Source organism: Symsagittifera roscoffensis, chromosome 4 (assembly GCF_963678635.1).
Source record: "Symsagittifera roscoffensis chromosome 4, txSymRosc1.1, whole genome shotgun sequence".
Lineage (NCBI taxonomy): Eukaryota > Metazoa > Xenacoelomorpha > Acoela > Convolutidae > Symsagittifera > Symsagittifera roscoffensis.
In genome coordinates, this window is record NC_087065.1 from 17,905,958 (window position 1) to 17,932,386 (window position 26,429).

Consider the following 26,429-nt stretch of genomic DNA (forward strand, 5'->3'; position numbering starts at 1 on the left):
TTCGAACACGAGACGACATACGACAAAGTAGAAACTTACCAAATAGTTTTATGATCGTACGGCAAAAGCCAACACAAACTTTTATAATTAGAATCTTATTAGCAAAGAATTTAGATTTTCATTTGCAAACATAAAATTTTGAAGTCAATCTTCATGATCATTTCAGGCGCTAAACAAAATTTTTAATATACAATAACGATTGATAAAAAGATCTCAGATCGTTTTCTTAATTTCTGCAGTCTTATATAAAACATGTTTGAAAAACATTTATTGAAAATAAAAATAAAAATTAGTAGCTTGACAATAAATTGTTAGTAATCATAAAATCATCTGTTGTCCCAGCGTCATCACCTAAACATAACAACAATCATAAGCTCACTAATATCATTAAAAAACTAAATCTTTTTCTTCGATAAATTTAAACAATTTTAAACTTAAATTCACTTAATTTAAAAAAAAAAAAAACAGATCATCAAGGCTTATTCTTGGATCTTAATTAATTTTCTATTTCACTCAATTTAAAACCTGATCATCAAGGCCTATCCTTGGATCAAAAAGAACAATTTTGTTCTCCCCCACTCACTTAGCAAGTGTCTAACGCCCTCAAACGTCGATTCACTATCCAACCCATCCAAACGACCCAAGACTAATAGAAACTTTTAAATAAAACTAACCATTCAAATTAGGATAAACAGTGAAGAACTTCGGTTATTCATCCTTCACTTGAACCCTCCTCTTACCAGACCCAGGATAAATATTAGACTTAGTAAGTTTAAAATAGTATCTAACGAACTACTTGCGTTCTAATTATACCTGAACCTTGAGGATCGATTTACTATTCTCCAACCCTTGAACACAATCACTACCCCTAAGTAAGATTAAGTAAGTTAACACCTTAGCTTAGACTAGCCACGAGAAAGTAAAAAATCATTCTTCGGAATCGATATACCTTTCTCTCCAACCCTGAACAAAAAGACCCAGGTTAAGCTAACCAAAAAATCGTAAAGACTAACAGTCTAAGAAAATAGAAATCACCTAACAACTTTTTGCATTCCTCATCCTAAACCTTATGTCATTCCAAAATCTAGGAAATAAACAAACAATCGTTTTACACAACTGCGAGATAGATAACCAAAAATACGACCTTGTAATTACACTGGATACATTAGAACAAAACGACCAAAAATAAAAAGAAAAATAATAAACAAACAGAGACAAATCACACGAAAAAGATTTCAAAAAATAGAAACGCATTTTCAGAATCAGAAGCCAGAAATTTAGATGAACTCTACAAATTAAAGGAATCAATTGATAAAAATTGTCCCATTCACGATCAATTATATTTTTCCGATTCAGAAACAACTTCAAATTCATCAAAAAGAGGAAAAAGAAGAAAAAAAAGCAATACAAACACAAACCAGTACACTTTTATAATTGGAATCAACCAATTAGACACATCGATAGTTATATATTACCAGTCTTTAAACGAAAAAATGAGCCACAGCCACACTCAAAGTGAGGAAGGGTGCACCCCTTCCTCATAGATGCACCCGATAATAGAGGGCAACATGATTTTTGCAAGAATTTATTCTTAAATTTGTTTGAACCCGGAATCAGCCCATGCAAAGCGGAATTCCCAGATGTAAAAATCAAAAGACAAACTATTGAACATTATCTGAAAGATATATGTAATTTAACACAACAATATGGAATTAACACCATAGAATTCAGCATACCAAATCCGAATCATCGAAAATATGTAATTCAAACAGACGATCTTGAATTAGAATTTTCAAAAGTATTCTTAGAATATATTAAAAGCATACAATATCATAATTCACAAAGAGCAAACTCCATATTCACTAACGAAGTTTTTGCAATAATATATACCTATATTTCTATATTAGAAAAAACAGAATTTCAAAGTATCTCACCAACTGAAACATCCAAACATACAAAAATACGACAGGAAATCACATTATTTTCAACTTTCCTACATATAATCAAAAAAAATTTCACTATAGACGATGTTTCACAACACACAAAACATGACTTACAAAAAATTTTGGCATTGTTTATAATAGATTATTTCACACATAATATAGACTTAGTTTCACAAGCAAGAAAAAATTTCAGACCTCAAAATCCAAATGATGATACTGCCATTACAGAACAGTCAGACTACGTTTGGGACCCTGAATGGTCTCATCCTGCATTTATAAATATCCCACAATCAATCTCAAGTCAAGCAATAAGTACAATATCTTACCAAAGAGATTATGTAAAATTAGTACCACTAACCATTGATGCAACACCATTAAGCTACAATACATTTTTACCTGATACTCGAAATAACAGTTTAAATTCGACCGTCATACACAATGAAAACCTTAATGGAACTAGGAATCTTACACAACAAGATATCCAAAGCCCATCACACTTCATAAATGAAGAAATTGTCCAAACAACAACAACTACACAACAAAGTATTTAACCAATACATCCAAATTTAACAACACCAAAAAATACAAACACTTCACTGGCACAAGTAACCTTACAATCAACCGTTAAACCTTCGGTTGCTCCAAAATATTCACATATGGATTATCAAACATATAGACCTATGACAGTACCATCAAAACCACGAAGAACGTTCACAAGAAACACTTTTGCAGAACACAATTATAATTATGCACATTCGTCAAAAACAAATTATCCCCCACGAAAAACTAATAATGATCACGTATGTTCTCACTATTGGGATAACCCAATGACAACAACCAATTCAGTAAATTTTCGGACTAATTCACATCCTCCACAGGATCATAGTGAAAATTACCCATTCTTTCAACAAAATAAAAATAAAAAGCAAGCACCTCATCATACGGAATACTTATCATCTGATGATGATTATTTACAACCAGACATTTTTGCACCTTATACCCAAGAATATCGCAAACAAGGATCGCGACGACCTCATACATATAATAGAATTTTTTCTCCAAATCCAACAGATAAACGAAATCAACAACCAATCCATATGTCAAATCCAATAAATACACAATCTTTTCAACCAATTCAACCACAAAACCTAATGACTATGCACTCGTATCAACCAACTCAAATGCAAAATGAAATACCACTCCCATATTACCTTCAGCAACACGAAATAACAAAAAATCAACTTTCAAATTTTTCGCAAATGCCAAATGCCGCAGAGTCACTACAGATGACAATGAATCCATACCTTATGGGTGGATCATCAATAACATCAAATAAACCACTAATGGTATTCACAGGAACAGACCCTGAATATTCTGTAGAAGATTGTTTATATGCAGTAACAGCAAATTTAATTTTAAATATAGGACCTGAACCAATTAATACGCCACTACACCAAAATTGGATACATCGACGCACAGCGTTGATGCAAACAACCTTAGATGGCGCAGCTCAAAAATGGTTTTCAGTATTACCTATAAAAATAAAATCAGACTGGAAAAGATTTAAACAAGAATTTTCAAAAATGTTTGACTCCGAAAGAAATAAACAACACTAAAGAGTTTTATGTAATGAAATTCGCAGATTACCAAATGAAACCATTAAACAATTAGCAGTACGTATCGAAACACTAGTTCGAAAAGCATATTCACTAAATACACATGACTATAAAAACACAAAAATGACAGAAATTTTAATGATGACCTTAACACCTCAATTAAGGAAAATAGCAATAAAAAAGAGAGCATCTCATCCTTCCTCAATTCGAGAGCCAGATTTAGATTTTCGAAAACTAGTAGACAAACTAGAGCAAGCGGAAATTACAATGAAACTTGAAGAAACAGAAAATCTAAAACTACAATATGTTAATCGAATTGAAACAAACACTACAAATATCAATAACATACAGGAATCAGATACAGACTTAGTTGAAAAAATCACTGAAATACTAAATATTTATGAAAAACACCCAAATTTTAAAGGCAAACCATCTTTCAAAAAATGGTGTAATTATTGCCGACGATACGGACATAGTATATCCGAATGTTGACAAAAGCAACAAGATAACCAAAACAAACCTCAAAAATATAAAGAAACAAATAAATCATTCTATCAATACATGAAGAAAGATCAAAATCTACCAAACAAAAATGTATACAGTAACAACAGTTCAGGAAAACCACTTCCGAACAACACCAGTTACACAAGGAATCAATCACCATATAACTCAAGTTATAGAGGAAGATCACCAGAACGAAGAAATACACAGAATTCTTCACAAAATCATTATAATCGATCAAATAGTCGAAATAACTATTCGAGATCAAATTCAAATGCAACACAATTTGTTTCTAGATCCAATTCACAATCAAACCCAAGAAATAAACACTATTCCAATAATCAATCACGAAATTCATCATATAACAGAAATAGAAACTATTCACATAATCGAAATAGAAGTTATTCAAACAATCGAAATCAGAATTACTCGAACAATCGATCAAGAAATAATTCATATAACAGATCAAACTATCACAGATCAAATAATAATTATCAAAACAGATCACTGAATAATTCACAAAATCGAAATCCAATTTATAATAATCAATATAGAAATTATTCCCAATCACCACATAGGAATAATAACTATTATAATAATTCTAAACATCGATACAGAAGTAGTACACCAAAACATCAAAGTCATATTAATCAAGTACAGTCAAATGAAGAAACAACATCAGACCCCCCAGGTATTGATGACACAGGAAATAACGAACTACAACTAAATCAAATAAACTGTGAATCATCAGACACAGAAAGTGATACAGAAAATACCATCTCCATAAATATGATAGAAGTCGAAAACGACTACGAACCTATTATATATGAACAACTTTCTACATCACATATATATGGAAATCAATTGGAACTCCTTCACAATTATTACATTGAACCCATCAATACTACACAAACTGCACAAGAAATAAACGAAATTAACACGGCAAGTAAACCCAACGAAAATGACAAAACAAAATGTTTAAATACAAATCATATCTATCAAAATTTACAAAAAAAACAACCCAGTGAAAAAATTTGGACAATACCATTTCATTTAGAAAGTCCAAGAAACAAAGAATTTCAACCACCAGATCTTGAAATTGATTTTTTAATTGATTCAGGAGCAGAATCAAACATAATTAACATTTCCACATGGAATGAAATCAAAACATTACACCCAAAGTTAACGCCTTGTGCAACCTCTAGTAAACTAGCAACAGCACAAAGATCAACATTAATAAATTATGGAAAAGTTGAATTATTCCTCCTCCCCACAAGAACAATGGAGCAAAATAAAATTCTAAACAAACCATTTAAACAAATATTTCATATCACTGATATTAAACACAATATCATTGGTATACCATTTATATCTAAATATATACCAACAATCAACATCTTGAATAGTAATCTACTAATCAAAGATAACTACACAAAAACAAAAAATACAGCTCTAACATTTTTTCAAAGATTAAATAAACAACCACCATTCTTTTCAAAATTTTATCCAATTTATAACCAACAACGGAAACACCTGAAACCACTATAAGGAAACATATATATCTTTTCAATAAAACAAGTTCACCAATATGACAAAAGTCAAAATAAACAACAACTCTTTATGTCAGACTTTGAGTTTAAACCTATTCATAAGTTTTTCAAAATCACGATTTCATCTATAAAATATTTGAAAAATACAAATTCAGACATCATTTCGCTACATGTGTATAACAACACACCGTACCAAGTAACATTACCCTTAGGACTTTTAGGATATTGCGAAACAAACGCTACAATATCACCCGTACATGAAAAAGCATACCGCGTAAATAATATACTCCAATTATTAGATATTTGTCAATCCACAATTCTTAACGAAGAACTATCCATAAATAGTATAATAAGCAATGAAACGAGGAAAACAGATTATTTCACAAAAACACCATATTTTAAACCAACATTCAATTTAACAAATTACACAAAAGAACAACAACAATTTTTAACGATGTTTAACTTTGAACACTCGCAAATTACACAAATCGAATTTGACAAACTAGCAAAACAACTGTTAAAAAATTCAACAGTCTATGCAATATCAAAACTTGATGTTGGGAAAATCAGTTCATCACTCCATCTCCCGTTAAAACCTGACGCAGTTTTCAAAAAACAAAGAGCAAGTAAAGTACCAATTCATTTACACGATAAGGTAAATAGATTACTGGATATTTTAGAACAATACAAAATTATCTCACCAGTAAACAAACAAGAACAACCAAAAGGTAACACATTTATTAACCCTGTTATCATCCTAGCCAAAGGAGAATTATTAAAAATAGTTTTAGACGCTAGATATCTCAATTCATTAATAGACGAATCAAAATGCAATTGGCCTATTGAACCAAAACAAGTTATTTTAACAAAAATAAACGGAAAACACTTTACAACCGCAGACATGAATATTGCATACAATCAAATGCCACTAGATGAACAATCACGACGTTTAACACAATTTGTTATTGGAAATCAACAATATGAATTCAATCGCCTCTTCTATGGAATATCCATAGGACCAGCAGCATTCTCAGCTTTTATGAGCAAAATTTTTAGACCACTAATACTTAAGAAAAAAGCAATCACCTATTTAGACGATGTTTTTATGCAATCACAGACAAAAGAAGAAATGTTTACAGTTTTAGAACACTATCATAAAATACTTCAGATTGAAAATCTGAAGGCCGCCCCCGATAAATCACACTTCTTTTTAACACGAGTTAAATTTTTAGGACATAACATAAAAAGAAACACAATCACTCCATTAAAATCACGCATTGATGCTATTCAAAAACTTCAACCACCAATAAACAAAAAGAAAATCCAAGAATTCCTTGGAATGTTAAATTTCTTAAGCAAGTACGTTTATAAAATGCAATTATATTTAAGACCGTTCTATAATATCCTCAGACAACAAAATATTTTTGAATGGACCACTGAACATCAAACACGATTTGAAGAAATTCAAAAACTTTTAACTGAACAAATTTCAAACACAATCCCAGATCCAAATCAACCATTCTACGCAATGTGCGATGCTTCAAATTTTGGCATCGGCGCAGCATTACTACAATCACACAGTGGTACAAATAAAATGAACCTTATATCAGCAAATTCCCGATTATTCACTCAAGCAGAGCTACGACTCTCAACTCTAATGAGAGAATGTACAGCTATAATTTATACACTTACAGAATATGAATTTCTAATACTTGGATCAAAACATCCAACAGTTCTATTCACAGATCATAAACCTATCATTTTTCTCTTTACACAAAAGTCAAATCCAAATCATCGAGTTTATAGATTTCAATTAATACTAATGAAATTTCCAAACTTACATACAGTTTGGACAGCAGGAAAGAATCTTGCATTACCAGATACATTAAGTCGAAATACACCACCTGAATTACTTACACGAAAAACTACAGTTGAAATACTTAAAAATATAAAATTTTACCTTGCAAAAGACGAAACATCACCCCGACTAGAATGCAAATATGCAGTAAAAACTGACATTGAACAATCACAGATAAATAACCTTCAACATTTCCCACTCTACTTAGATTGCCAGAATAATCACTACGAAGTTGACTTACTAGGCACATCAACTTTTAAACCAATTCCATACTCACAATGGATAAAAAATAACACTCAACAAAAAAGAATAAAACAATACTCGCATAAAAAAGACACTTTTCCATTAATCGAAAAAGAAAATTTAACCGATAAAATAAATTTATCAGGACCACAAACAAAGGATTTAAAATACACAATCAACCAAGTTTTCGACCTTCATGACCCACTTGACACAATTCTCTTATCAAAACTAAAAATTGACAAAATTTTTCTCCTCCCAACAGACAAAATTACAATTAATAGCTTGAAACAATATCAAAATCTTGACCCAGTAATTAGACAACTAAAATCATGGCACAAATACAAAACTAAGCCCGTAAAGGCAGATACCACAATTTTAGGAAATAAAATACTCCTCCGATATTTTCGAAAATTTAATAATACAACAATTAACGAAAACACAGACCTTCTAGAATATCATTTAAACGATTCTACAGTTCCCTGTCTCCCTTTAAGTATGATTCTAATAGCTTTTAACATTTCACATACACAAAACATTAAAGGACACTCTGGATCAGAGAAAACATATTCAAATTTTACACAAAATTTTTATTTCCCAAATGCACCAATTTGGATACAAGTACTATGCAATGATTGTATAGTATGTCAGCTAAATAAACCTTATCCAAATCAAAAACAAATAGCACAAAAACAAGATTTTAAAGGACAAAGTTTATATTTTAACCACCGTATATCATTCGATACAAAAGGACCAATTTCACCATCCTCTGAAGGAAACTCCTACATTATGGTAATTGCTGACGCATTTACACATTATGTAGCACTCAACCCAGTACCACCTTGTAACGCTTATTATGCTTACACAACACTTTTTGAACACTGGATAGCCAAATTCGGATTACCCGAAATTTTAGTTACAGACAACGGTACAGAGTTCATAAATAATGAAATCATCACATTATGTCATTTATACAACATTAAGCACAAACCGCGTACATCTCATGCACCTTGGACAAACGGTTTAGTCGAAGATATGAACCGATCACTACAAGAATATCTTAGATGTATCATAAATGGAAATGATACAAGATACACAGAATGGTCAGCAGATGTAAAATTATTCCCCTTAGCATATAATTCACAAATTACGACAACTCTAGGAATGTCACCATACGAAATGCTTTTTAATCAAAAGCCACGTAAACCAATCATGTTTACAGCAAATTCTCATAAAAATACACAAGGTCATTGCCAACCAAATAAAGACTCAGTTTGTTATAACCTACCTTTACACACACATGATGAAGATCATTTTCATCACCCACAAATTCTTAAATTAGCCTCCGGTACACACACCAATTGGATTTTAAATAGAGATAAAAACACAATGAAATTTACCAAAAAATAACAAAAAAATTGTTACAAAGGCAGAACATTAACGAACAAATAAATTCACGCTTTACACCAGCCTCAGATTTAAAAATTGAAACATTTGTCTTAATACCTAATTTTAATACCCAAAAAGGAATTTCTAAAAAATTACAACCCCTTCGTAAAGGACCATACCAAATAATTGCCAAACCCACAGACGTAACATATAAAATCACCGATTCAGACAAAAAAGAAATTGTTCAACATAGAAACAATCTATTGCCTTACTACCCAAAAGAATACGCACTACGCGAACTAACTCAATTATATTCTTTCACAGGTTTAAAGTTATTCAAAATCACCCACATATGGAAAACGAAATAAATAAACAAAACGACATTCACCTTGAAAAACAAAATAAAAAACCAACTACAACAAAAAACAATACAAAAAAGCTAGATCAAAAAACACATCAAAAAGAAAGGAAAAATAGAAAAATGATAGAAAAAATTATACCCCAAGAACAAATCGAGAAATCAGAACATAGAGAGTCATCACGACTTAGAAATCAACCACGTAAAAACTACAAAACATTCATCCCACAATCTAAAATATTAAAGAAAGTTGAATTTCAAAAACAGCTTTAATTTTAAAATTAATACTATTTGCACCTCTGAAACATTTTGAACTTTCATTTTTCAAAATAACATGCTGCAAACACGCAATGATTCTAGTTCAAAATTAGCCAATAGGATTCATTCAATCCGTCACCCTATATAACTCTAACACAAACCAATTAGACGAAAGATATTAAACTCCAGGCATATCTATAACTATAACTTTACAACCTCCAGGTCAAAAATTAGCAACCTGCTAAAACTTGACAACTAAAATAAATACCACCATAATATCATAACCCTCCCTTATCTAATAACGCAAAGATCAACAATATTTTCCCAATTCAGACCTCAAAAACCCCCCAAACAAAAATGTTAAATTAGCCTAAAGTAAAAGTACGACCATATTAATTTAGCCTAAAGTGCAAAAATCTCAAAAAAAAACCCCAGATCACCTGACAAATAAAAATAAAGCAAAGAAGACCTCCCGAACACCATAAAATTCGCCCCCAACAATTTTTAACAAAACTCAACCCACTTGTCAAAAAATCAATAAATAATTCGACCACACTTGAAAACCGCCCCAAATAACAAAAAATATTCGACCAAGAAGCCATTTCTTAAATGCTCTTCTCTCGATCAGTCAACATAATTTTCAACATTTTCATAAACTTTTTAGCAATACTTAAACTTTTATTCATATTTCTCTTTGATACTTTTGAAGCTTTCATAATAATTTTAATCATTTTTTGCAATATTTTTTTAATTTTCTACTCCCTATTTGAAATATATCTCCAACTTTCCCAAGTCATTGATCATATTCACAGGTACGAAAACCCAAAATTTATTTAAATGATACGAACCAATTTTAGTAGAACAGATATTTTTTTACTATTTGTAATTTTTATAACATTTTTATCATCCTTAATATTGACAATATGCAATGTATAGAGAAGGCAATCATAACATTCGCCTTAGCAACAATCCTTTTAATTCTTTTTCTTGAAGAATACTACAATAAACATAAATTTTTTCACTAAAAGAAATCAATCAAAAAACCCTCAAAAATTGCTAACCAACAATCACACAGTCAGTCTTCACCGACATCATCCCAAGAAAACCCGACAATACCTACAACTACCCAAAACCCCCAAACATCTACACGAATTTCTTTCCAAGATAACCCATACACTTCTGAAGAACGACACGCTCGCCTATCTGAACCATTAGAACCAGTTCAGCGACAGGCACCTCTAAGTGAACCAACATATAACTTCTACCCAACACTACCACAAGAATTAAGTAGAATAAGAAATATTAGTCAAAACCAAAATACAGTTGAAATAAATAGACAAATTATACATCCATGACGAAATAGAAATTTTCAAACCCCTCGAGTTCATTTTGATATACCCCAATCCCCATCACCAACTACTCCGGAAAACCCAATTAGCATATTACCGGAAACCACTACACTTCTTTCACAACGTAGCACCTCAAGTTTACCCTCAGATTACTTAGGTTCAACACCAACATCTGAACAAATACGTGAAAATCCCTTTAACCCCCAAAACCAAACATCACGACTACCATATTGGACAACACAATCATTCACACAAGGTGAACCAAATTTAATAAATAATCCAATAGATATTTCTACGGATACAACAACATCATCATCACTACCAGAAACATTATCACTACCGTCAACACCATCAATAAGCCAGATTTCACCGACGCCTTTCCCTTTAAATTTCCCAAATAACCTCGACGCTAGATATCGAGAACAATCATCAACAAATATCCCTTTAAGATTAGACTGGAACACATTCACAGCACCCCCACCATTATTTGGACAGCACCCAGAAAGTAACCGACTCCACAACTGGGCACTTCATAGATTACAATATAGACAAGACATCCACGAAGACATTCGTCACCATAACATCCAAATACTCCAACAAAAAAGTCTACAATTAAAATTTGAAATCACGGTTAAACTAAACAACATTGCTCAACATCCCTACACATTAAACCCACCAAATATAACAGCTCAATCACTACCACCACCATTCATAACAACTGAAGTAATATATAAATACGACAGATATACCAAAAAGACAATTGGTTATATAACATTTTATAACCCGTACTCAGGATTATCATATACATGTATATTCTAAAAATATTGAAGTTTCTCCAACTCATTTTTCTAATAATCTCCGATCAGAACATAAATCCTTCTCCCCGCACAGGACCCCAAGATTTATTAGTAACACATTACGATTGTGAAGAAAATGAACAAAAAACACTACACAAATATGCAATAAATCAAGTATCACAATGCGAAACGGAACCACAAGCTATAGAAACTACAAATGTAATAGCGACACTATATTCAAAAGCCCGAGCAACAACAGTCATAGGATATAAATTTACAGCAACATTTTCCGAAAAGAAAGTACATTGTTCACAAGTTTCAAACGGAAATAAAAACCGACTTGACCATGAATCATTCTACCAAAGTAATATAGAACGACTTCTACATCTAAATCCTGATGATTGTAAAAACGAGTTACTCAGACTAAACATCACAAGAAATAAAAAGACCGACAGAAAAATAGTATATTTTCAAGTCTTTGCCGATTCTGTACATCAAGCAGAACTTGAAAGATATCAAGGACACATTAAACTAGATGAAAAATACCCATACAACGGCGCACACGGAAGATTAACTTATGACATACACGATAAGCACTGGATACCACACATTGGTATAAATAATCCATCAAACTGCAAAGCAGACACAAAAAATAAAGGATATCAAGAAATAATGTTTTTCGATTGGAAAATACAACTCGAAAAAATACAACTCACACGAGATTTATCTGACAACACAATGATCTATCAAGGAATTAGACTACCTTGTAAAAACGATCAAGGTTATTGTGATCCTACAACACGGACACAAGCAACAATTGTTTGGTTTCCCGAAGATACATGTACAACATTTCAAGTAGCAAAAATACACGCTCGAATGATAAAATTTAACGAAAAATATTTTATGCAATCAATTCCATATGAACAAGTCAATCCATCACGAAAACAAAGTACTGATTTTCGAAATATCCATAATATAGAAAATAAATTAACACGTTTTCAAATATATCAAGAAACAGTATTTGCATGCAAATACAGAAACCCACTTCACAAAACACAATATTCTGAAATATTAGTTGAATACGAAAAAGGTTTCGACATGACCACTGGAAAAACTAAAATTGACCCCTATGCCACAGGTCATCCTCTACACGAAGGAACATCATATATACCAGTTAACTTTCAAAAAAGTAATGGTCAACCTAGTGGACATCTAAAGCCACATGACACTAGAAGCACACGTTTACAAGAACTATCACTAATGAATAATTCTTATTTTGGTAATATCCACTATGATATCCACTTAGATAGGAAGTTAGACTACACGATTAGTCGAATTTTTCAAGAAATGTCACTCTCCGAATTAGAAACACTTCACCAACTATGCGAATTAGAAAGGATACAAATCCTACAATCACTTGCACTAGCAGTATTAAAAATACCCTACGCAGGATATTTATTATCACGAAATAGATCAAATTTTCTAGACAACGAAGGAAACATCTTATGGTTTTATACTTGTACCAAAAAAGTACCACCACTATATGTTTTTGAAGATAAAAGATGCTATAAAAGAATACCTATCTTTTATAAAGATAAAGTACGTTTCGTTGACACACTTTCAAGACGAACATATTTTTTGGATACCGCATTCCATGTGGATCAGAGAATAGCCACAATGTAGTACAATTGAACCCTGATGGTGATAAATATTATCTTCTTACCCCATACCCCACATTAATGCAATCACTCAAAAAATTTTCACCCGAAAGCATCAGAGCTATTGCTCGTAACCCAAATATTGATTTACAATCAATTGGAATATATTCAAAATCTGATATCCAACACCACATTAGAACACAACAATTCCAGGAATTATTAACACAAATGGACACTATACAAAGACAATCAATTGACCAAAACTTACGCAAACTTGCCGAAACAGCAGGATTTGCAGATATCTATACACAAGATTATAGCGGATATTTTAAGGACATTAAAGACTATATATATCTAAACGGTGAAAAATACAGACCACAAGATATTTCACCCATAAATAATTTTAGCTTTGTTACACTAAAAAAGGAAATTCTCGATTTTCTAGGGTGGCCCTATTACATCTTAGAAAAATTAACTATCTTATACGCAATGTTTAACTTTATAGGATTTCTTTTTTCTGTTTTAAAAGGAATCTACAACACATGTGCTATACACACACAAGTAAATAGACAAGCAAGTGTAGCACGCATACTATTTGCAGGATTTTTTGGAATTTTTTCATCATCAATTAACAAAATTCTTCTAGACGCACAAATCAAAGAATATAATACAAAAATAGCAACAACACAGAACACATATAACGAAGAACATAATAACATAGAAGTAACGCTTACAGCACCACAATTACCACCCTTACCACATAGCCATCCATTATCCTTAGTCCCACATAATTTCCGAAACCTAGCAATAACACATAACCCAAATTTTAAACCAAACATATCGCAAAGTCCCATACAACACATAATGACACATCATTCACAAGATGATAATACATATGAACAAATTATAGAACAAACCCATACCACCGCTTTTCAGTCTCAAAATAATCATTTTTTTAGCCCATGATGAGCCGACAACTTGGATCCCTACACCGCTCAAATTCCCATCCAACCAACCACAACACTCCAATCACAATAATCCCACTTTTTTCTTTCCCGCCACCCGATTTTCCAACTAGTAAAATAACATCAAGCATGAATTCGGATTCTAATTCAGATATTTCAGTTTTATACTCCATTTCACAACTCAACAACCCCAATATAGAAACCCCTGACGAATTTGCAGACTCCGAACCATCTCCATCCAATAATTTTCAAACCAACTCCTCAGTTTTTTCAAAGCCCCCTTTTCAACCAATCCCACCAAATAATCCACTCCCGCCCATTTCTACTCCCTCTTATGCTTCACAAGTAACCCCAATCTATTCTCCATTTCATTCCGACCGATCATCTAATTCTCCCGATACTCCCCAAATCTCCCAAGAACTTGATAATTTTATCACCCTACAACAACAGCTAATACACCCTAACACCCTCACAATCAATCAAATTTCATCTACAATAGAATCCTCAAACCAACCTACTCCTACACCCTCCTCAGCCTATACTGCATCATTAGCACAATCATCAACATCCACCGAATCATTAACTAGCACTAACCGAGCTTATCGCACTTTTAAAAGAAAATTCCCAAACCATCCATTCCCGACCAAACCAGGAACAGCCCGTGAATATATTAATCATCCACACCACACCAACACGAATGATTTTCTAGCAATCACCTTACCTTCCTTTCTACAATATACTTTAAACACACCTAATGACAATAACGACACACGTAGTTTTGTAGATGAACATGTTTTAATGCCTACACTTCATTGGACAACATATTATCATTTTACTAATCCCCTTTGCCGCCCACTATCTAATACTCATAGCGATATAGAGAAGCATAAAGATATGCTATATAGACTCACCGCAACACTAACACCTAGACAATTTACTTATATAGCATATAAAAAATCACTAAAAACCTTCACTGCACCCCGAGCTAACGAATTTACACTAGAATATTACGACCATAATATCATCCGAACTAATCAAGACCAATTTTTAGATGACGACCGCTTCGCTAACCCACAACTAACAGAAAAATTCTTCATCAAAACACCATATGTATTCACACTCAATATTTTTGATAGAAAATATGATCACATCATTTCTGAAGCACTAACTGATATGCAAGCTTACGAAAGTTTTAAAGAAAAATTTCAATTATTTTCACTAACCTTTCACTTCCTTGCACCACATGAACGCGATTTGAACTGTTCACATGACATCATGTTACGCACTAAACAAACTCACACATATACATACTATCGCTTCATACAAAATCATTTTGATCTACATACTCCATCAAGAAAACCACACCATCGTTTTCAGTTTCTTAACTCGAAGTACACCTCACCATTTCTTCTAAATTTCACCTATTTCATCAAAGATACTAACCTCCACGGCATCCTCCGCAATTATGACCCAATAACACAACTGTATATATTTTGTCCCATCACGAAGACCTTTAATGCTGAAGAATTCAGACCCTTCCTTATCCCACATGGATTTATCCAACCTATAGAAATCCCTATATTGGAATTTATTCATAATACTAAATACAATCACAAAATATATAATCTCATTCAAAACACACCTTATGAGTTTGCAGTCGGCACCGAAGAACTAAAAGTTATTAAAACACTTCAATTGCTTTGGCCACTGCTTCAAACTAAAAACATCATTCGCATACTAGCAAAGTTACTAACAAATTCCGACATGATACACGACATCTTCCCCCACGGCTTTTTCCCAGACAACTAAAAGGTAAGTATAATTTCAAATATTCTTTACTAATAAATTTAAATCAATACTAACCATTCTTTACTCATGTTTCTTTTAGATTTTTAGTCTTCATACCACGATCATCTGCAAAAAACAGAAAAGAAAAATAAAAAATAAAAACTTGTTAAAATTATTCTAATCTTCATTAATATTTTCACAAAATAATCTGATAAAATTTATACCAAATGAAGTAAATTAATTTATAAACTATTTCCCCATAAAGCAGTAAATTTAATTATGATGAAAATTTATAACTTTAAATTTCCCCCAAAACTAGCAGTAAAATTGAAATTCTATGTAATAAATTAATAAAATAAAAATGCAGTACTAACTTTTTGATATTTTCATTCACTCGCACAAGAATTTTATCCAAACTCGCACAGCTCGCCCACGAAGAATTGTTTAAATAATGAATTTCAGTTTCAAGTTTTCACACTCAACAACTCTAACACACGATAACAAGTTCCAAACTTTCCTTTAACCCGGTTGGAAAGGAATTATATACTAAAACAAACTAACCAACGCAGCTTAATAAACACCACAAATCATAAAATAACAGCATGACTAAGAAAAAAAAAACAACGGTACCCAAACCGGATTAACCCAGTTTAAAACTGGATAATTTATCTTTTGAAGACTATTATAAAGTCTAAGAAAGAAATAATATAACACAAAAAAGTCGAAAGACAAACCCATAACAAAAACAATTTGATTTTTGAAAAAAAGGACACAACCAAAGGAACATAAGAAAGACCAACATAAAACCAACATAAAACGTTATCACATAACAGGACCTCTCAAAGAAACCGCACGAAATCATACTCCCACTCCTGGCCTAACCCACCAGAGAGGACGTCCTGAGCATGCTATATAGCCGGCCTAACCCACCGTGCTACATCCACGCTTTGTGACTACACTTCTATTTTTAATAAGATGTAGTCAAGGGTGAGTAACTCTTCAAAATAACCGAACTAAAACAAAATGCTTTTGTGAAAACAACTAACTAAGTTCATAATTAAAAAAATGAACTAATAAAAATTTTATACAATGTAAATTATACCTTGCAGTATATAGATCAGCACACAACAACAAAGACGAACATCCAAAGACAAAATGACCCCACTACACTCGAACAAGAATGGCTAACAACAACCGATATGCCGTCCACAATCACAACTCAAAGGATTTAGAGTACGACTTGACTTCGCAGAAAAGGACTTCATTGAACTAGACCAATGACCACCTCGATGTTCAAGTATACGTACAGATCCGAGTTACAAGGCATCCCCTCCACGCACAATCTCCACGCCATTCCCAGACGAGGTTGAACACAAAACAAGTTCTCTACATAATACAGAAAAACCCGTCATAGCAAACCATTTTGAAATCAGATTGATTTCGTTGGGAAACACAGTCGTTGTCACAAGAAGACACAACGATTAATGCCCCAAACTCCAGCGTCCTGGAACTTCTCTAACAAGAGGAACCGGACAAGAATACGATATTCGCCCAATACCAACGTTCATCATCCATCCTTTGAATTGCAGAAAGATAATTCTAAAAAACTCTGTAAAACCCGGATGGGTGGAACCTGATCCAAACTACATTTTATGATTGGATAAATTAGATATTTTACCACTGTAAAGTATTTAATATTAACCAATCATGATCCATCTAACTAACAACCCACTTATTTGTAAGTGCTGAAATTACTTGTATTTTCAGCACCAGAGAGATTTGAATTTAACTTTAAATTAGTTGTCTTAATTTCAGCACCAGAGAGATTTGAATTTAACTTTAAATTAGTTGTCTCTCCAAGAGAACTTCAGCAGCCGCAACAAACCAGTATACCCTAGATCTATTGAGCCTAGCAGAGACTAGTTAAACACCCTGAGACTAGGAAGTATAAGAGTAAGATTAGGATCGGTATTAGAATAAGAAGTTGCACGAATCTATCCGGCCGAAAATAAGATAGCGTGACCAGCAGACGGTGTACCCTATCCGAAATTACTCTATGAGTTAACCACATCGGTCCTAACTCAAATTTTTCTCTAAGCCAAACTATTGTTTGAAGATATGCTTTGTTAAAAACTGTTCCATAATGTAACTGATATTTCGAAAAAAATCTTTTCTTCACGTTTATCATTTTATTTTTCACAAAAAAATAGGTTTTTCGGTTGTTGTGCTTAACTCAATTTCAATATATGCATTTTAATTTTTTTTATGAGCTGTCAGTCTTAAAAATTAGACTTTTTAAAAATGTCAATCTTTTTTCTGAACATGAATCATGGGAATTGGTGAAAATTTTCAGCTTGGTCAATGAACCGATTTTCGTACACTGAAAGCATGTTTCAATATCCCATACTAGTTGTTTTCATTCAAAGGTTTAAAACTAGGATATTAAAATTTTCAAAATCCACTTAAAAGAAGCGCTGTGTAAGGTGAATGACTAAGGGCAAATGCGTTCATTATTAAACCTTTGATTTGATTGGAAAAATATTGTTTTGTTCCGGGAGGCGTTTGTTCTTAAATCAACCTAATTTTTTTTAATTGTCAAGAAATGAATAAAAAGATACCTAACTTTTTTCTTCAATTCAATTTTTATCCCTAAGACAAAAAGCATTTTTTTGGGGTTATTGACCGGAAATTAATCTAAAAAACTGGTTTTTGAGCTTCAAATTAACCAGAAAATTGAACTTTATTTAATGGCAGCATGTTATTTTTGTCCAACTGCAACTGTTTCCCAAGTGAATTGGTTCAACCTTGTAAAATTTCACTTGGAAGAATTGCTGACATTTGTAGATGCCTGATGACTCTTGAAAATTGCATTCGTTTTTAGAAATCTTGTTTTGATTGCAAGTTGTTTTTATTGATTGAAATATTCTTAATTCACAAGCCGGTTCCGTCTAATTCAACCTAATTTATCTTGTCGTCAATAACAAGAACCGATTAAAACTATTTCCAAAACACTTATCTTCTTTTCAGTTTTTTACCTATACTTACATATTTTGCTTTTCAATTTTTTGCCAAAAAATTGGGGTTGTTCCATATTTTTATTAAATTTCTTTGAATGAGATTGTTTAAAGATTAAACTTGGGCTTCAAATTGGACAAAAAATTGAAATTTTGCCCAATTGCATTATGTTTAGAGTTTCGAGTTAATCTATTTTTGAATGCGATGATTAAACCTCATAAATTTTTACCTAGGAGAAATGATCGCTAGTGTAGATGACTGATGACCATTGTGCTCATTTTTTGAAGTTCTTGTTTTGTTTCAGAATTTTTTTTTCTAATGCATAAATTTTTTTTATTCTTTAAGATTTTAACTCTGTAATTCAAATTAAATTCTCTTTGGACTGATATGAATTGAATCAAAATCCTTCGAAAAAACATAATTCATGTTTTTTTTAAATAAAATTTTGTAAAAAATTGAAATTTTTCTCATTTTGAGTTCTTTTGAATAAAATTGTTAAAAAAATAAAAGTTGGGCTTCATATCAAAAAAACCTTGCAAGTTTTAATTTCAGAATCGCATTATGTTAAAATTGCACAATTTAAACACTTTTTCAAGTGAAATAGCTAACCTTAAAGAGTTTTTTAAGTAGAAGAGCTGGGTATTGTGGATGACTGTGTGACACTTGTGTTCGTTTTTAAAGTTTGACTTTTGATAGAATCTTTTTAAATTGTCTGGGATGTTGTTATTCTACGCACATTTGTGTTTAAATTCTGTTCAAAAAATTAAAAAATGGTTTAGAACCATTTCAATATAAAAATATTTTGTTTGTTCTAAAAAATATCAGATTGAATTTCCAAATAGCCTATAGATAGGCTTCAGGTTTGACAATTGAGTTTTGCATCATCACAGCAGGTTTTATTTGCCCAAATCAACTGTTTCTTCAACTAAATTAATTAGTGTTTTTGAAATTCAGACTAGGGGATTAGGAGAGTAGTGTAGATGAATGTTGACAATTGCGTTTGTTTCGAAAATTCTTGTTTTGATTGAAAACCATTTTTCATAGAGTGTAAGGATTTTGTCTACAAAATTTTTTTTCTTAAATCAGCCTAACTGTCTCTTTGAAAGGTTAGGAATTGATCGAAAATCACTCAAAAGTTTATAAATTTTTTTTCTTCAATTAATTTTTGTACGATAAAATTGAGGGTTTTTTAGCATGTTTTTTTAAATTATACTTTTTGCCTTGGATTTTTTCTGGTTATGATTGCGCTTAAGATTGAACATTGAAGTCAATTTTGCACATTTTTAGCATTTTTAAGTGGACTAACTAAAATTTTTTTCAAGTGGAATGTTCAAACATAAAATAATCTACATGGAGCAATGGCTGGATAATGCAGATGACTAAGGAGAGAAGTGTTCAAAAAAAAGAAAATTGTTTCGCTTGGAAGTGTTTTTTCATTGATTCATATATTCTACGAGCCATTTTTCTGATATCAACCTGTTTTCATTGCAAATTTGAGAAATATTTGAGAGTCACTTTAAGGAAATAGACCTCTGCTGTTTTTCAGTTAATTTTTCTTCTAACAACATTGACAGTTTTTCCCCAAATTTTCTTGAATTTTTTTTCTGAAGTTGTTGAAAGTTTTTTATATGAGCTTCATGTCAGATGATGAGTTGTTTTTTTTTGTACATTTTCAGCATGCTTTTTGCTGATTTTGTGAAATTTTGCAAACAATAGTTGCGAGTGTAATTGTTAAAATTGATGAATTTTCACTTGAAACAACTGCTGGTTTATGAAGATGACTAATAAAACTATTCATTGTTTAAAAAAAAAATTTTGGAAATTTTTTCATTTTGATTATAATAGTTTAATTTCACTTCTCAATATTAGGAACTGGTTGAGAACCACTCCAAGACACTTACTTCCTTTTTTTTTCAATCAAATTTTTATGTAATATGATTGAGCGTCTATCACCTTTTTTCTTGAAGTTTTTGAATAAAAATGATAACTTCTGCTTGAAAAAATCAGATTGGAAATGTTTTGTTTTTGTTTTTTTTTGCCTTTTTTATTTCAAAATTTTGAGCCAACCAAATTGCTTCATGGTGTTCACAAAAGAGTCATGTGTCATTTTATCAATTCAATTTCAGTTAAGGAGAAACCGTAATTTTCTATTTTTTGTTTAAGAAAGAATTGAAACGTTTGGACAGGTCTAATAAAGAGCACGCAACGTAATAAACAAATTAAAAGATTTTTTGAAAAAATCGGTGCAATATAAGATAGCGTTGAATGTTGAACAGGAAGAGCATAACCCGAACAGCTCAAAAGATTATTGGACTAAAAAGTCATTGTTTTGTTTTTACATCGTCTTCTAGACAACTTCCGATAACACTGCAGATCTAAAAACTGCCCTGTAATTCTCCAGATCCGGATTGCTTTGTTTGTATATTTGTATCAGATTTACAGTTTTGAGAGGCTCAGAAGTTTTCAGGAAATTTTTAAGAAGGAACGTCAGATGCATGTACAATTCATTGCAACCATCTTTCAGACAAAGAATTCAAGTACTAAATTCAACAAACATTAGAGCCCATTTTTGTGCTCCATCAGGTTTTGAATCTCTGAACTTTTGCATTTAAGTTTAAGAAGTGTACCATTTTGAAGTTATTCGTTGTTCCTTTTCCGAAAGAGTTCTTCTAGGATCAAAATTTTGCATTTAATGGGTTTTGAGAGGAGCACATTCTTTATTGCTTTGAAAAAGTTAAAATTGAGAGCCAGATACAATACTTTTTTAAATGTGGACTTTTACAAAATCAATTGAAAGTCCTCATTTTTCTGAACGAAGAGAAAAAACAAATGAAAGTCCTAAGTTTTTCAAATGAGGACATTTAACATATCAAATGAGGACTTTTAGATGTGGAACTTTGATATATCATTAATCAAATATTGTACTCAGACGACGTACTGACTTTCAGAAAAAAGAAAGGCTTAAGAATAAACACTTTTCTCTATTTAAGGAAGAAAACAACCTAGCAACCTATAGTAAGCTGTCATGGAAAAAAATTTCAAAATTGTTTGAGCTTGTCTATAATTTTTTAAGAAATGATTTGTTATGGTTAATTATTTATGTGAAAGCCACGCCGTATAACGCTAATTTTTTTATCACCACGTTGTAACTTTGAATTGCAACAACTGGGAGAAAAAAATTATATATATCAGAAAATTTCTTCAAGTCCCACCCTCTTAAACTCAATGCAAAAAAACTGAGCTCAATGTATTCAGTCGAAAAAATTCAAGGAAAAAACAGAAAAGTTTTCAACTACGTTTTTAATGGTTAAAATTGTTTGATTTTGCAATTTTTTGTCGCTGTAAACCAACTTCTAATTGATCGAAAACTAATTAAGTGTAAGGTTTTTTCTGTACTACATTTCTTTCGAAATCAGCTTAATTATCTCTTTGAAAGTTTAGTAACTGATCGAAAATCACTCAAAATTTATAAAATTGTTTTTTCTTCAAATAATTTTTGTCGAATAAAAATGAGAGTTTTTCCATTTTTTTGTTCTGATTTTTCACTGGAAGTTTTCCTAGATTATGATTCGGCTTCAGATTGGACATTAAAATCAAATTTGCACAATTTCAGCTCGCATTTTTTAATTGACCAACTAAAACTTCTTCCAATTGGACTGCTCAAACATAAAAAATTCTACATGGAGCATTGGCCGGGTAATGCAGATGATTAAGGAGAGAAGCGTTCACAAAAAAAATGTTTTTTTTTGGAATTGTTCTTTCCTTGAGTGAAATATGTTTAATTTACAAACCAACTTTTTGATATCAACTTTTTTTGATTTCAATTTTGAGAATTGATTAAGAATCACTTCAAAAAACCCGACCTCCGACTTTTCAATTAATTTTTTTCTAACAAGATTGACAATTTTTCATCAGTTTTTATTAGTTTTTTACATATATGAGCTTCATGTCGGTCAAGTAGTTGTTTCAATTTGCACAATCACAGCATGATTTTTGCCAAATTTGTGAAATGTTGTGAACGAATGTTGGAGGTAAAGCTTTTGAGTTGGAAGAAATTCCACGTGAAAGAGTGGATGGTTAACGTAGATGAATAATGAAAACTGCATTTGTTATTAAACATTTTGTTTGATTGGAAATTTTTTCTTGAATTGATTGTAATAATCTTATTCCAGAAAGCATTTTCCTTCAAACAAAAATAATTTCTCTTGCTTAAGTTAGGAACTGATTAAAAACCACTCCAAGATAGTTACTTCAGTTTTTGAATCAAATCTTTGTGTACTATTATTGATTGTTTATCACCTTCTATTTTGAAATTTTTCAACTAAAAATGATAACTCCTGCTTCAGAAAAAAAGATTTGAAATTCGTGTTTGTTTTTGCAACTTTTACAATAGTACAAGGCAATTTTTATCACGAGTTTTATCGATAGCTGCCAACAAAAAACAAAATACAAACAAAAACAATGATCATTTTTCGTCCAACAACCTCCTAAGCAGCACTTAGGTTCCAAAATTTTTGTGCCAAATTATTTGCTTCATGATGTTCAAAAAAGAGTCATGTGTCGTCAGCCTAATGCACTACACTACAGGAGTCAGTCAACTGCTCATTCAGATTGAAATGTTAAGATTGAAAATGAGTTTTTCCGGTACAGTTCCCTCTGCGACCTTTGTTGTATTAAATCTGAAAAGATTCATCCTAATACCATTTTTCACCCAAAACGATTGGTTTTAAATGAGTTTATCAATTCAATTGCAACTTTCTATTTTTGTTTAAGAAAGAATTGAAACGTTTGGACAGGTCTGAGAAAGAGCACGCAATGTAATATTTAAATTAAAAGATATTTGCGAAAAAATTGGTGCAATATAAGATAGCGTTGAATGTTGAACATGAACAGAACAGCATAACCCGAACTGCTCAAAAGATTCGTGGACTAAAAAGTCATTGTTTGTTTTCATATCGTCTTCTAGACAACTTCCGATAACACTGCAGATCTAAAAACTGCCTCGTAAATCTCCAGATCATCCGTATTGCTTTGTTTGTATATTCGTATCAGATTTACAGTTTTGAGAGGCTCAGAAGTTTTCAGGAAATTTTTTAAAAGGAACGTCAAATGCATGTACAATTCATTGCAATCATCTTTCAGACCAAGAATTGAAGTAGTAAATTCAACAAACATTAGAGCCCATTTTTGTGCTCCATCAGGTTTTGAATCTCTGAACTTTTGCATACAAAGTAATCAGAGAGCTCAGAAAAAGTCTAAAATGTCATTCATTCAACTTTTTTTAAATTAAGCAATCAAAAAATCACAATTTTTACCGTATCTAAAATATGAAACAATCGTCAAACTCATATAATTTTAGCCAAAACTTTTGATTCTAGAAATGTAATTTTGTCATCATATCTTTTCTTTAAAACTCGTCACGGGTGTCAATTGCCGACCAATCTTCCTTATTAGGCAACGTCTCTAATGTAACTAAGTTAATGTTGTATGCGACCCAGTCGATTATCTTCCAATTGAATTCAAAATTACCACTATCACAACCACACAGCCTTATATGGTCTTGAACGGAAGTATCCCCTTTTCGCTGTTCCTTAATACTTGTGGTGAGATATCGCAATGTTTGGGGAGCGTAGATAGATATGCATTTACAACCATTCTAGTCCTTACACCACTTTCGTTTTCAGATCATGCGAAAAGAGGAATGTAAAGATTGATTAGATGTATTTATATTCGTGTCGTACTTTCCCTGCCAGAATGCCATACTTTCAGATCTGGCGTTTTTTTTTGCATTTAAAATCTGCAGTTTTTTTTATTATTCGACGATTGTATAGAACCTGAAAGAAACTTTGTTTTTGAATTTTTATTCATATCTAATCATCAATAAACCAAATAATTCTCTAAAAACTCTTGGATAATTTGGTTTATCAAAAAACAACAAACTTTTGAAAAATTTAAGTTTAAGAAGTGTACCATTTTGAAGTTATTTTGAACTTTTCCGAAAGAGTTCTTCTAGGATCAAAATTTTGCATTTAATGGGTTTTGAGAGGAGCACATTCTTTATTGCTTTGATAAAGTTAAAAATGAGAGCCAGATACAATACTTTTTTAAATGTGGACTTTTACAATATCAATTGAAAGTCCTCATTTTTCTGAAGGAAGAGGAAAAACAAATGAAAGTCCTAACTTTTTCAAATGAGGACATTTAACATATCAAATGAGGACTTTTAGATGTGGAACTTTGATATATCATTCATCAAATATTGTACTCAGACGACGTACTGACTTACAGAAAAAAGAAAGGCTTAAGAATAAACACTTTTCTCTATTTAAGGAAGAATACAACCTAGCAACCTATAGTAAGCTGTCATGGAAAAATTTCAAAACTGTTTGAGCTTGTCTATAGTTTTTTAAGAAATGATTTGTTATGGTTAATTATTTATGTGAAAACCACGCCGTAGAACGCTAATTTTTTTTATCACCACGTTGTAACTTTGAATTGCAAAAACTGGGAGAAAAAAAAATATATATATCAGAATATTTCAAGTCCCACCCTCTTAAACTCAATGCAAAAAAAAACTGAGCTCAATGTATTCAGTCGAAAAAATTCAAGGAAAACAGAAAAAATTGCAACTACGTTTTCAATGGTTAAAACTGTTTGATTTTGCAATTTTTTGTCTCTGTAAACCAACTTCTAATTGATCGAACACTAATTAAGTGTAAGGTTTTTTCTGTACTACATTTCTTTTGAAATCAGCTTAATTATCTCTTTGAAAGTTTAGTAACTGATCGAAAATCACTCAAAATTTATAAAATTGTTTTTCTTCAATTAATTTTTGTCGAATAAAAATGAGAGTTTTTCCTTTTTTTGTTCTGATTTTTCACTTGAAGTTTTCCTAGATTATGATTCAACTTCAGGTTGGACATTGAAATCAAGTTTGAACAATTTCAGCTCGCATTTTTGAATTGATCAACTAAAAATTCTTCCAATTGGACTGCTCAAACATAAAAAAATCTACTTGGAGCCTTGGCCGGGTAATGCAGATGATTAAGGAGAGATGCGTTTACAAAAAAAAGTTTTTTTTTGGAATTGTTCTTTCATTGAGAAAAATATGTTTAAATTACAAACCAAATTTTTGATATCAACT

The 26,429-nt window shown here is 31.6% G+C and overlaps 1 protein-coding gene across 1 annotated transcript in view; it reads left to right on the forward strand.

Moving 5' to 3' along the window:
* Positions 1 to 26,429, forward strand: part of LOC134844638 (uncharacterized) — a 564,381-nt gene that overhangs the window by 485,499 nt on the left and 52,453 nt on the right. The gene's annotated exons all lie outside the window — the stretch shown is intronic.